The 15481-nt window shown below is 33.1% G+C and overlaps 1 protein-coding gene across 2 annotated transcripts in view; it reads right to left on the reverse strand.

The window, feature by feature from the left end:
• Positions 1–15481, reverse strand: part of LOC141533370 (uncharacterized) — a 160414-nt gene that overhangs the window by 57413 nt on the left and 87520 nt on the right. The window lies entirely within an intron of this gene.

A 15481-nucleotide genomic window follows, 5' to 3' on the forward strand; every position in this document is an offset into this window, starting at 1 on the left:
AAGCATATAGTCGTCTATCGTCTACGGGTTCGCGTCATAGGAGTAGTAGAGTCGAACCGTGAAGAATATTTTGCACAAGACGAGTCTCAGGTGTGAGAAAGTTTGAGTAAAGGGCGATAAGATAACCAGAGAGACACCAGGTGGAACCGATCTGCAGAATACTTTTTCTTCTATATTTTTTATAATGATTCATTTTTTTTTTTCGAATTTTTTCTGTCACTTGTTACTAAGTTAAATATTTAATGTTAGAAATTTTTTTTTTAATCTATATGTCAATTAAAATTTTATCAAAGACAAAAATTTAATTCCTTAAGAATAATTTATCCATCCCTATCTTTATAATCCTTCTTTAATACTTCATATCCTTCGCATTTTTTATTATTTTCATTTTTTTTCACCGAACGGAAAGAAAATAAGAGTTATCCAAGCGTGATATTGGCTTAGTTTCTAGGCTTCAGATATCGAGCAAGCCATGAGAATAAAACTTATCCTTTTTAGTGGTTAAAAACCTTGTGTGTAAAAAAAATTTTTCAAGAGTTCTGAGCCAAGAGCCCAGTTAATCAACTGTACTACTATAAGTATAAAAATACCAATCGAAAACCTGACAACTCAATTACCAACTGGAGAAAAAACTTGTTCCGTTAGATTCCTTTTTTTTTTTTTTTTTAATTAATTTGTAAATGCGTATGCTGAAAGCATGAAGTATTTGTCAGAGGTTGTTTGAGGCGTGCAAATATTTTCAGCTTATCCAAACAGGTAAACATGAAAGCTCAAATTACGGAATGGATGAATTAAAAACATTCATGAGTTCGATTTTTTTACATATACACCAAAAGTCCATGCTATCAGAGGTTCAATAATTATTATTCAGACAAAGGGCTCAGCTTTGTTTTTAATTTCCTTTAGTGTAATTTTTTTGCTTCTATTTATTCGCTACTTTTTTTTTTTTCCACCTCGACAAAGTTGAATCGAGAAAATGCTGGGTATTGGAAAAATAAATAGAATAAACCGATAGCTCTTTTACCATTTGCATTTATAGTGTTTGATATTTTTTACATCGCAAGTAACCATGTCAACTGGTATTTTTTAGTCCGCTTTTTTGCGTCTTTTATTTTCTTTGAATCATACGAACAGATAACAATGAATAAATGTGTTCAAAATAATTTTTTACATATTGAATTAAAATTTTTATCCAAAGTTCTATAAAAATAAAAAAAAATTTTTTTTTATCATCTACAAAATAATCAATGCCGGTGCGAGAGAGGGTTCTCAACTAAAAATAATTAATGGATAAAACTATAATCGAAATAACGATTAAACTTTGATAGAAGCCCCTGGGGCTGAAACTGAAAATATCGATAGAGGACTGAGATACACATAACTAAATTGTTATCGGTTTATATCAACGCTCGTAATAGTTATAACGGTTTAGTTAAAATGAACCCGCATGAGATGTTTCTCATCAAGTATATATATATATATATATATATATATATATATATATATATATATATATATATATATATATATATAAGCATAATACACGCATATGAGACTTAACTGATATCGCCATGTAGAAGTTTAACGTGACGACAATTTAACTATGTAACGACGGAACCTACCTTCACTGGTTTGATTATTCCCATCGATAGGACGATGCGTGATAACTAAGCAAATCATACGCTTCAGGACTTTGACATTAGAATGTATATAGCTTAAAAAAATCACGTGTAAAGAAGTGCAGGTATATTTGTATAATAGTCTCGTATTATGCATATGTACGTTACGTTGGTGCATTATCAAACGATTCAGCCGACCGATAATGCACTACTATTTTTAACTGTCAGTTTTACTGTGTGATTATTATCTCATTATTATTTTTTACCGTCAGGTAATATTATACCATTGATTTTATAATTTTAGTCTTACACACCCATGAAGAAATTTTCTGATCCGCCATATACAATTTTTTAATAAATAATAGTTCCGAAAACCTTCGACAGGTAGCGCATGATCGCTGAATAATTTCCCTAGAAGAGAGTTGAAGTTTAAAATATAAATAATTATATTTTATTTATCAACAACTAAACCAGCTTTTATAATTACAAAATGATACAAGATCCAATATGTTCCAAATTTGAACATCTCAGACATGACCTCAAAAATTTAATCAGAACTGAAACATGCTTGGCCAACAGTAATGAAAGCCTTTGGCCTCTGGTTAATTTACCTGCATTTGCTTAAGGTCATTAGATACCTATTTGGGTGATGCCGAATATGACTGAAAGCCACAATGCATATCTAACACCAACACAACTGCACCGCTCTAATTTAAATTAGTGAGCAAGACAAGGAGTAGAGCACGGCAAGGGATCATCAGAGAACGCTCGTGATACCACGACCACAGGAACGTGCCTCCGTATTTCAATTAAATATCTCACCAAGTAAAGCATATATCTGCATTCCAGTATGTACCACCAGCAGGAGGGTTTCCATTCGTATATAGATTACCCAGCGCGGTTTCCAACAGTGCGTGGGCTCAGTTCTTGAATCAACCACCCTCATCTTCACTTGAATCGCTGTATCGTTGTTCATTAACCATCCCCTCTTGGATTCGCCCATCAGAGCATCAGACCCTTTACTACTCACTTTATATCTTGTATTTCATGCTTTCTCTTGCTGCACTTGTTCGCTCCATTTTTTCCCTCATCATCGCCACCACCGCCATCATCATCATCATCATCATCATCATTACCATCATCGAGATGACTAGGTAGGTAGGTACTCAAAAGTCCGTGTGTGATCACACAATCTGGCGTAGCGTAGGGAAGCAATTCTCCGGCACGTGTGGTGGAGAATAGAAACGGAGGATTAACCAACGGGGATCCAGATCTGAGTACTAAACAGTACTTCTCTAGAACCTTCAACAGTTGCTGCTACACTGCTCTGTGAAGTGTGTGACTGCATGCATTCGATCACCCTTCTGTGGAACTATCAACCAGCTTCCAGTTTAGTCGCAGACTAGCCGGAAGGCTCCTGGTTTCCTAATTTGCATCGTCTGCTACTCCACCAGCTAAAGCCGAGTGTTGGGGATGTACCAATGAGAGTGTGACAACGACAATACTATTGGGTTTGCTACCGTACTGTTTATAAGATACCTATTAGTCTATGTATGTGTGTATAAATGGATGGAGGTAGCTATCTACCGTTCGGGATGGTATAAGTCGAGGATCAGCGGCATGTTTGGGTAGACGTTGACGGAGATTGCCCTAGTCATTGTCTATACTCATGGAAGATGGTTACGCCGGGTTAATGTTCCTATATCCCGTCCGCTGGGTGATTAATGTCGACCATCTGACACTTTGGATACCATTTCGGATGAGGATGGATCTTTCGTTTGTATGCCGGGGATTCGAGGGATAATCTTAGTAATTGTTATTAGGCGAAAGGGAAGATACATGCTTCATGCTACTGCATATATTCTTCGGCTTTTGATAATTTATTGAATGTTAATTTAAGATTACGGTAATTAGTGTTTATTTTGGTTTATCGCTGCGGGAAATTAGTTAGATGTTCTTGAGAGAGAAGAAAATCGATCAAATCTAAGAGTTATTTGGTTAAATTACTTAAATATGGAATCAGTTTGATTTAAATTACTGTTACCAAGGACGATGAATTAATTTCACAAACGAAATTCGATAATCAATAATCATTAATGATGAAGTTTTGCATTGAAATAGCTGCGGTGATTTTAATAATTGATTTGCATCTTGCAGATATTATGTGATAGCCGAAAATTATCAATTGTGGATTGACGAATTTTTGCTCAGTGATTTTTCGATATTTTTAATCACAATATATTTTTTTTGGATACTTTACAGGGAAAAAATGTAATATAATCAAGCGAAAAAAATAAATTTAAGGATAATTACAATTTACTGAAAGAATCCATCAAAAGTATTCTCGCAAAGTAAAATTTGTCGAAATAGCACGTATAAATGGATGTTGTAATTTACTTCCGCCATGCTAGATAATTTTGTTAGATAGATAACTTATAGGTTTAGCGTTCAAAGGATGCATTGGCTAGTGGTAACTTATTACGAGCTGGTGGCTTATCAATGTGCTGCAGACCCCATGAATCTGAGAATAACTGCTTCCGTGGAGTCGATCTGTGGCGTACGAGTAGAGACGTGCTCAACATTTTGATCCGTTTCTCTCTTTTCTGTTCGCTCGATCTCGCACTACACTATTTGCTACTTGCTACTTCGATTCTCTTTAGTTATCTTTTGTGTTTACACGTATAGCGCAGGATACGAATGTGCATGCGAGGATCAAGTCGAGATATGATTGTTGCCGTTGTTCTTCCAGACGTGGATGTAACTGTGGTAGGAAGATTTACCAATAACCACTACCACGGGTAAAGTTTAAAAGCACGAATGGGGGATCAGAGAGAAGCGAAAAATCAGAATTCCAAATGATATCAAAGGAACGGAGAATTTTATCCCTCGGGAAAATTCGATAATCCCACCTGGGCTTGTTGTGTATTGCGAACCAGCGAGCGTGAGCTATGGAATATTATTTTTTTTCCTTTCTATTGGCTCTCTCATAGTAATTTGCTACATTCCTGACATTCGCGAAATTGTTAAAGATGTTTTATTTTTTGAATTAAAATTTTTTGCTCTATGATGCTTCTGGGATTTTTTTTTTTTTTTTTTTATTAATTTACTTCTAGATTTTTTGAATAGCTTTGATGTATGGTAAAAATATCAAAAGAAGAACCCTGATGTAAATAATTTTCATCAAGAAAAATATATAAAAATTTGGTAATAGCCTATAAAAAATAAATATATTAGAAAATGAAACTAAAATTTAATCACAAGTTATTTACTATCAGAAAAAAAAATATACTCTCGTTAGTTCGAAATATTTAAACGGAAATGAAAAGTCCTAAGATCTAATTTAGCGATATAAATGAATACCCATGTTATTGCCGGAGTTGAAGCATACATGGACGAAAAAATTCAATAATAAAAACTGGCTAGATCTCGGATAAATTTTTCACCGGGTACAGCGGTGATTACATCCGTGTTTCTTCGCTAGCAATTTCTAACCTCATTTACAGCACTTTTATTTCTATTCACGAATAAAATATAGAAAAAGACTACAAAATAGCCCGGGTAGGGAACTTAAATTATATTCTGCAGCGACGCGAAAATTCCGTCTTGGTCTCCTCCAAGAAGAGGCATAAAAAAACTGCCGGTGTAGTATAAAAGGCTGCCATACATCTTGACCGTTCCACCGGAAAGAACCGGAAATCAATCAAAGACCGTTCCGGGAAAAACGGGAAAAAGATTACCGGGAGTTTATGTCCTCAGAATATTTCACACTCGCCAACTGAGCAAACTAAAAAATCCCATCCGGTTGTACATTTTCAAACAACTTATGATCTATAAAAATAATTTTCAACATCAATATCCTTTTTAATTTTATTTATTTTTTTTTTTTTTCGATGTCAGAATTGTAGAATGTACTACCTATAGAAGGTTTCGATTTAATTTAAATGCATCCCTAAATAATGTTTCGAGCGAAACTCGGCCGCCATTGTGCCTAGTACAATATCCCCGACCGCCCTGTTCTAGCTTTCACTCTTCACTTTCACCTCCTTTCCTCCTATCCCGATTCTCTTTACTTGGTAGCGCTGAAACGAATAGAGTACAGACTCTATACATTCCAAACACACTACAAAATCTCCCTCTTTCCTCCTGCCACCCCTTTTAACCGCGTCGTTCTACTCCAGCACTCGGTTTTCTCAATTCTAACCCTCGTTAGTTACCCTCTTCATCCTTCTCGTTTTCAATGTCCCCTCAACGTCACTCGCGTTCAACTCCTTACAACCCTCGGGAAACTATTCTCTCGTACGTCCTAAGCTATAAAGTCACATTTTTTAATCACTAAGCAAATGCATCTCTGATATTGCGAGTATTGATTTACATTTTTTTTTTTTTTTAATTGTTTGGTTAGTCCAAATATAAATGCTTGCTTCGACTTCCTCTAAAGGTGCTCCATGCGTACTTATTTCTCAATGCACAGAAAAATCATTATTGTCCACATACATTAAACGAATGTATCCTGTAACCTTGAGAAGAATCGCCACTAGAGGGAGTTGGCTGTACAGTCTAAGCCTTCATAATTGCTCAATCGCTTGCATTGAATTTTCTCAAATAATTTCGCGAAAAAAAATTTTTACCAACAAAATAACGGTAAAATATCACACAGAAGAAGCACAAATCAGATATCACACCATTAAAACCAATTGCATGTACAGTAATACAATGCTTAAATATATTATTTGTTAAAATAATCATGACCCTAGTCTAGGTTTACGACCTCGACCTTAACGTGACTACGATTCGGGTCGCTTACGTGAATTCCTTTTTTTTTTCCTTTTTCTTCTTTTTTCATATAAATGACGGAAACAAAATTTATGAGACAAACTAAACCGTTAGCTAACATTTAAAGCATAATGTCGTTAGAATTTGAGCGTGGTTTGAATTAAAAAAAAAAAAAAAAAAAAAAAAAAACATTTTTTCAAGAAATATTAATTTTTTTTCTTTCATAAAATTATTATTTTTACAAAAGAATTATTTCTGAAAGCTTTCTTGATCCACAAAAATTTTCCTCAAAGCCTCTTTTACTGAGCAATATTCGCATGCTTTTCATTTTTGTCAATATAAAATTAAATGCTCCACCGATTTTGTAGTTTCGTCCGAGTGGTTGCGCATAATGTAAAACCAAACCCGAGTGAAAGTTTGCTTGTCCGAATAGAGATCACATAAAAAGCGGAGCTTTTACCTATTCGACTAGGGTGGAGCGGGTCTGGGCTTAGTTGTAAGCAACTAAACCGGGTATTTCACTGTGTACTGTGTAGTTACTCTAAGAGCGAGTGGAATGTACATGTAGGGCTGTAGGGTCACTCCTGAATTATTCCTCACAAAACCAGGTCTCCGGTTTAATCTACGAGCACATTTACTTCTTTACCCGTGCCTGTACCATTATACCGGCGCGGTTTTATTTTATTTATATTTTTTTCTGGTTTGCTTCTCTTTACCTCTACATATACCTCTTTACTTCCACGATCGTGCATTCGTATTGGTCGAGAGTATTTATATATACTGGTATCAGTGCTCTGCGATACACATGTATATAACCGAGAGAAAAGTATGTTTTGGTAAGTGAGTTAAGCGACATATAACATAGCTGACCATGCCTCCAAATACAGTTGGGTCAAAGTTGCTTCGTAAAAATGTAATGAATGGGTCACGATATGTGTACTTTACTTGGTGTGTTGTTGTGACATTGTTGTTGTTGTTGTTGTTGTTGTTGTTGTTGTTGTAACATTAAGAGATAGAGAGCGAGAGAACCAGAGGAGTTATCGTAAAATGTTTTAATGGTTCCCTTGTCTCTATTTTAACAAATCCAAATAAATATTTATCAAACATTAAATACGACCATTTTGAATACGACCCATAAATATCAATGTAACAGTCGGTGTAGTAATTTACGCAGAAAAATTTATCCTCGATATTGTTAGACGAGATAAAAAAAAAAATCCGAATTTTTTTCTATTTCACAGAGAAGTTTTATGTAACTAGCAACCGCGCTTCCTCAATATCCGGTTTATCTCGATTAATTCTAACATTAAGAGCCAAAGATTGTCACACAGTGAGAGAAAGGCCACCAACACGAGTTGGCAAACTATCATATAAATTATTTTAATAGCACCCTCGTTTCTACTTAAACAAAAGCTTATAAACATGTCTAGCGTATTGAAACAATAAATAGCAATGTAATGTAACCATCGATGTAATAAGTAACATAGCTCGGTATTTGGATTCGTATCGGGTGTAACATAAAAAGTGTAACAGAATATATGATTCGAATTCCGTAGTATAGAGACAGGATTAACAAAAAGGCGCTCGCCGTGATTTCAACGTTCCTCGTGGAGTAGAGTATCGTTCGGAGCGTGACACGCATAAATTACGATGTAATTACAGTCACCGGCGATCACGATCGAGCGTCTCTCGAGAGACAGCAGACAGATCGGATCTCTCTCCTGAGAGATATCTCTGTCTACTGGGGCTTAAGCTCTGCAGAGAAGGGTCTTTGTACTACATACGAGTACATCTACATGCGGTACTCCCGCAGTCACTAAATGTGATTGTGTTTGTGACTGTGACTGTGACTATGGGCTCCATACTGTTCAGTTGTCCCGTGTTATTACAATCCTCCGTCTCTATAACACACTCAATATAATCTGAGTGTACTTTGAGCCCTAGAGAGAATCCAACACTGCGAAACAGAGCCAGATACCCGACGATTCCGCAGCCAGGTAACACGGTAGCCGGAATCATGCTTCAAATCTGATGGAAATAGTCAACCTTGTATTTGTATTTGTTTTTATATTGTTTCATGTCGGAATCTCTTGTACAGTCTGCCCAGATGGTGATGTTGATGCTATTTGACACGCTAAAAGGAAAACGGCCACGAATTATTCCCACACAACCCATCGCTTAATATAATTGTTTTGTTGACGGAAAAAAGTTACTTAGAACCAAACAAGACACAACTTTCCTGATGTCTTGTCTTGTAATGTCGATTTAACACACATGCAAGTGTTTGTTTTTTATTCCGTACTTTTAGTGATACACGCGGGACTATTTGCTTCAAGCTTGGAAACTAGGTTGGATTTTTTATACGATTTTTAGCTAAAATTTTAAATTAAATTAATTAAAAATTAAGAATTATACTTAAACAGTATTAATCGACTTTGAAGAAATTTTTTTTAGTTTAAAGTTAATCTTATTTTTTTATATATAAAAAAAAAAATAACGTTTTTCACGCTCATATATCTGATTTCTCTATCCGAACATTAAAACCCCCTTGTATACATCTATAAATAATACCAGCGAATAAAAATGAAAACATGATAATAATGCCAGAGTTAACAAAAGTATAAATCAAATTTAGCAATAAATCCCGTTCGGATCGACACTATTCTCCATGCAAGCATGTTGCCCGAGGAAATTAGGAGTTACCGTTGTAAGAAATCTTATTCTTATTCTTATTATTACTCTTATTCTCTCTGCTCCTTACATCGGCCTTTTTTCACGGTTCTATTTCTTACTATTCTTCAAGTATCGACCCCCTCCGCCTTGAACTTGGTTTCCACGGTTCAAAGGAAGTCACGCTACGCGATAGAGTAGACAAAAAAAAAAAGTGTTTGTGTATAGAAACGAGTGAGCTGAGAAGGATGCATTGCTTGTCGGTCGTGTAGCAATGCTGATGGTGGTAAACCGACTGATATCGTTCGTATATATGGAAAAGAGATCCTACCAGGCGTGCTGCACACTCTTTACCGATACCGGCAGGCCAATTGTAAAGTCATGTTCACTGCAAGTTAACCACGCGGGATAAGTACCGCGATTTCGGATCAGGTCAAGAGGAACGCAAAAAATAAAACCTAAATCATAGCTCTTTATATAATAAGTCTGGACATTGTTAAAAAATTTTCTAACTGGATTGATATGGCTCGATAAATGCCTCTATACCCATATATAATTTTTTTATCAAATATAGTTCTGAAAATATCCGATAGGTGGCGCACGGTAGCTAGATCTTCTCCTTACCAGAGTGTTCAGTTTGAAAAATTAAGTTTAAAAGAAAAAGTAATTTTTTTTCACTCTTTTCAGGAACTTATCTGACATTAATTGAAGTACGTATTTATAAAAAAAATAGTAATGTAATTTTTTATACTGATATACAATCGACAATTTTTTTCGCGAGTATTTATTTAAATGTTTAATAAAAAATCTATCGTAAAGCGAATAGTTTTTTTTATGCCTGATAGTTTACTGGATGACAGCAATTAAATCATTGTCTAGAATATGTATTCACTCTGAACACTACAAGCTCCGAGTCATGAAATAAGGCGGAAAACAATGGCTTAGAAACGGGAAAACAAAAAACTAGACAGAGTTGTATTAGAGTAATCCCCAAACGAATTCAACGGAGCAAATATCCGGTAACTAGACTAATGTGATATTGTGCACACTACAAATAGATTTTTTTTTGTTTATAATACATTAGTTACACTGTAGACCGTACATTAGTTACTGATTGAACCGGTCTCCGTTTCAATGCTGAGGTTTACTCTACACTGGATAAGTATAATGTATCCTATATCCCATATCCTATTGTGGATTAATTTACTGAGCAGCTCGAGCATGCAGCTATCATATTAGTACATACAACACTTTTGGGTGTTCCTCAGTATTTGCTGGTTAATTAATTTAATAGATGTACCGGTTGTCATTAAAAGCTTCAATAATTGTCGGGTTACATTTTGATCTCTTGCTTTGATTCACTAGCTTAAAAATTTTATAAAAAGGGACTTTAACCTTTTTATTTTAAGCCAATTTTTTATTTTATTATTATTTAGTTAGTACCAGAGTATGATTACTTTTTTTTTTGTTTTTTTTTATAGGCAACTTTATGTATGTTAAATTGTTAGGAAAAATATTTCCTATTTCTTTTATTTTTACCTGCTTTTTATGTTGAATTTTCAATGTTACCACAAGACATTCATCAGTCTGTTGAAAGAGGGTTGTCGGCTTACCGCATTACCCTTCTATTAAAAAAAAAAAAAAAAAACTAAAAAATAAAATAAATAAATTTTTTACTTTTAATAAAACTGAAGGCAAATAATACAGTTTCTTTATAAACGGTGGAATTATTATAACAATAATTATTAATATTGATTAGATATTGATACATATATTAATTAATTATGTACCGATACTTGTATTTGCCAGCAAAGGGCTTCGATATTTACTAATGGTTATACCGCTGCAAAATCGATAAACAGTACCACTGCTGCTGTTTTGCTAGCCGCGTATAATGGAAGTCTGTGATATGTATACATAGTATTCACGTACGGATGCGTACAGAGCAACGGATGTTCAGATACGAATTGATAGACGAAATTACAATATTTAAATTATTCGGTGAATTTTTTAAACAGATATTATAACGATAAATAATTATTTTATTGATTTTAATTTTAAATTTGGTTCATTGATAATCAATTTACTTGTTCAAAAAATTTTTTTTAAATTAATAAATTACTAGATTAATGTTTATTCATAAAAATTATTTTTTTTTTCGACAAAATAAATTTATTTGTGTTTTTATTATAATTCTTTGATATTTATTAAAAACCATACTTCTAAAAATTCACGATAATGCTTTATTTTATGCGGTGCGGTGTTATGTAAAGAGTATAAAGTACGTAAAAAAAAGCTTTGATGTTTTTGATTAAAGACACCGAACTACATATCATACTATCGTAAAGTAAACACATAATATAACTAGAGTGTGATATTGAACGTCAACATTGTGCTGATTTAACACAAATCTCGTCTACCTTGAATTTAAAATTTGCATTTGAAATTTTAAAATGCAAATTTATGTGCTGACTTTTCTCACGCTCAATCAAAAAAAAAAAAAAAAAAAAAATCAGGAGTAGCAAAATTCTAACTTATTTTTCGATTAATATGACTGCGTACGAAAAAAAAAAAAAAAAAAAAAAAATGGAAGAGGATTTTATAATCAAACGTTGATTACCGAACGACTGTGTATTTAAAACCTCGGGGTTTAACCCTTCAGTCATTTAAATTTCCGGTTCTGGGAGCACAGTAAAGACAGTAGGATATAGCTAGTACCCCAGTGGAATTTCGTAGAGTTTAACTTTAATGTAAGACAGCCTCAAATTTAATTAATATAGAAGTGAGTCGTTAAAAATCTGTAGGTGCTACAAACTTTTGTATTTAAATTTTTTTGGCTTTTTCCTCAATGCTATTAAATTATTCCGTCAAACTCACTTTCTGCTAACGAAGTTATTCATGAAATGTGGATTTAATTGGGCGGATGGAATTTCCAGAAGCATTATTATTTGTTTAAAAACAAACTGTTTCTAGTTTATAGTAGTTGAATTGTTGCATTGGTATCACATTTTATGCTAGTATGTTATATTTTATTTTAATTAAACTGTATGAAAGCAAAGTTGTTAATATTTCGAACTTTGTACGCTTAATTAATTATATTCATATATAAATTAACGAATCGTTTCAACTGAAAAAGAATCTAATTTTTTTTAATTAAAAAATGGTAAATAAAATAAATAGAAAAGCAAGTTCCATTAAACAACCAACCAAGTGTCGCGTAATCCATACAACATATAGAAAAGCGAGTGTACAGATAAGAGCCCAGGTACTACACTGTACTATAAACTCTGTATTAAGTACACAGCTTATATTGTAGCGCATTGCCCAACCGATCGTGAAGTGTGATATTGCTGACAGTTTACTCAAACGCCCGGGAAAACTTTTGACCCTATCCCTACGCCTACATGTTACTCATTTTTATCTCCGTTTTAAAAATTTAGCAATTTTTATTTGTATAATTTTTATTTCGGACAAACTAACGAGCGATGGCCGACGAGTCAAGAGAAAATTTAATTAGAGTTACTCGCTACTCCAAGAAGAAAGAGGAGATATTTCTGATGAAGTAAATGAATTAACAATAAAAGAAGCCGAGGCAAAGTTTAAATAAAGTGGGTGGTTATTGACACAAGCGATCGGCGAGACTGAGGATAGGGTCAATTGCCGGTAAGTCTACATGCTGGTTGTGAAGTATCAACAGGGTTGAGAATACGCTCCAGTGGGCCATACCAGACACACCTCGGCTAACATTTAACCACTACCGGAAAATGCAGTTCCGTGAAAATCGGGTGTAAACGCCGAGATCGATCCCCTTCCAGGTAAGCTTACAAATGTCTGCCGCTTTTTAAATTTAAATAATCTTTCTCTTCCTTTAAATAATCCTCTAGTTGTTACTTTAACTCTCCTTCTCCTTCCACGATTAAAAAAAAAAAAAAATATTATCAAGAGTTTCCTTTTAAAGTTTAAAACAATTTTTAAGAACACTTAAAAATTTTTTTAATCTCCAAATTTTGATAAATTTTCAATTAAAAAAAAAAAAATTTATTGGTCGTTTTTTTAATATTAAAATTTAATAAACAACCTTTGTATTCAAAGTGCGTACATGTATGTATTGAATAAACTATAACGGATGTTAAAATTTCAATGGGAACTCAAAATATTTTGGTCTGTTTGATATTTTTTAGATTAACATTAAATATAAGGGTGGGTTTATTTGAATATGTTAACCTATGTAATATTTTTCATTTCTCGATTGGTCCTGCTGCTGGGATGGAAAATAACCGAGGAGGAAAATGATACAGGAAAGAGGATTTATTCGGTTAGTGATCCGTTGGGGCTTATTGTTATGCTTATTTCCTTACTATGCATAATTATACAGAAGGACTGATATATTCGGCGGGTAATTTCGGTGGATAAACTTTAAAAGCAAAGCTCTGATAGATTTATTGACGCACGATTTGAATATGGTTGGATGCTAATGGATAAATTTTAGGCAGTTGCTACAGAGCGGGTTGAAAGCGGAAAATTCTTAGGTCTATTAGCATCAAAAGGAAATTTTTCCGTATTACTGCTTCAGTTATTTTTTATTTTTTTTTTTTTGTGTAAAACAAGAAATGGGGAACTGAGAAAAAATTTAGTTAAAATACTGAAAAAAAATGACAATTAATCATTTTAATAATTTTTATTATTATTAATAAAAGTCCGAGAAATGTATCGAAAGATTCGGACGATAAGGCGTCTTCGACTGAGCACCCACCACGTGTAAACTTAAAATAAGAATCCTCAGATCTTCGGAAGAGACAATATTTATCCTCCCTTAAGAGTTACTCACGATTGATTTTTTTGCTGTTACTGTTATTATTATTATTGAGATTGCTGTTATTGTTGTTGCTGTTTACGTTGTTTATTTAGGTGGAAACTGTAAAACCGTGTCGATCCAACGATATTCGTGCGCGAACGAAGAGCCTTAGGGATCGTACGATGATTGTCCCTTCGATAAGACACGCGATGCTCTAATAATGCGGGTCTTATCGGTCTTACCACGGTTATTCGAAAATTTATCGTTTAAAAAACTCAATTTAATGCTTTTAATATGTAACTACATTTTGCAATAAAAATAATTACAACTGAGCTATTCGGTAGCTTTTTATATCACATGTAGGCGTACAATTTATTTAATAAAAATAATAAAATTACTCTCATAATTTATGTCTATAAAAAAAAAAAAAAAAAAAAAAAAAAAAAAGATTTTTAATCAAAGTTATAAAAAATTTTTTAATTGAAACACTATTCTCAATTATTATCGATATTTATAAAATGTATGAATTAATTTCAATAAAATTTTCTTGTAAATTTAATAATAAAAAATATAGACAGTTATTTTTTCTATTTGAAAAGTTTTCGATTGAATTGTAAAAGATTCAGCAAATGACAGGTACGTGTCAAAAACAAATTTTCTTTCTTTACGTCAATATTTCTATTTCAACAGATATTTTCATAAAAAATCAATTTACATGAAGACAACGATACATAACATTTATATATAAGCCAATATTCCAACATACAGAACTTTTATATTCTTTAGAATCTAGCGTAGCATTCTTACGGGTCATTTTTACCTGAGTATCACGAAGAAAAGTGACATCATGTCAGTACTGGGTATCATACAAAGAAAACAAGATAGAAAATTTGAAGGGGTTGAAATACACAATTGCTTCTTCGAAACCTGTCATTCTCATGTCCAGTTTTCGTTCAGACGAAGAAATATATATCTGCCGTACGATCCAAATAATCTTTTATTTTCTTTTCGTCTTTTCTTGAATTATATTTTTTTTTTCACAACTTTTTATCTACACCTATTTCAACTTCTGCCTCTGCTTATACATTGAACATGACAGCGCTTACCTTTTCGCAGGTATTGTTCGCGGGTTTAAATGAAAATAAATAGGGCTAAAAAATTCTAATGTCACTAAATGTACTGCATTTTATTTCTTGTTTACTCAGAGAAGATAAAATGCAATTGAACGCGACGGAATAAAAAGAAAATGAGCGTAAACATAAAAAAAATTGAATAATAAATGTCATGATTGTTTGATATCACGAAGTCGTTTCATGAAGAGAAAAAGGTTTTACTTCAAATTATATACCTTACATTTGCACGCTACATATTTATCACCTGATAAAAATGTATATACTTTTTTACTTTTATCATTTATTTTAATAAAAGCTCACCAGGTATTTGATGAAAAAAATTGTCGTTAAAAATTCATAAATTGTGACATTGTTAATCGAATATTTTTTTTATTGCTTCTATATTTTTAATAAAGACGTTTTTTTCATATATAATCAATATTAACAGTTGATAAATTTTTGTATTATCGTCTTTTTCTAAAACTGATAATTTTTTTTATTTCAAAAATTGA

This window comes from Cotesia typhae, unplaced genomic scaffold, assembly GCF_013202065.1.
Source record: "Cotesia typhae breed Kobodo isofemale line unplaced genomic scaffold, CoteBio_Ctyphae contig_123, whole genome shotgun sequence".
Classification (NCBI taxonomy): Eukaryota; Metazoa; Arthropoda; class Insecta; order Hymenoptera; family Braconidae; genus Cotesia; species Cotesia typhae.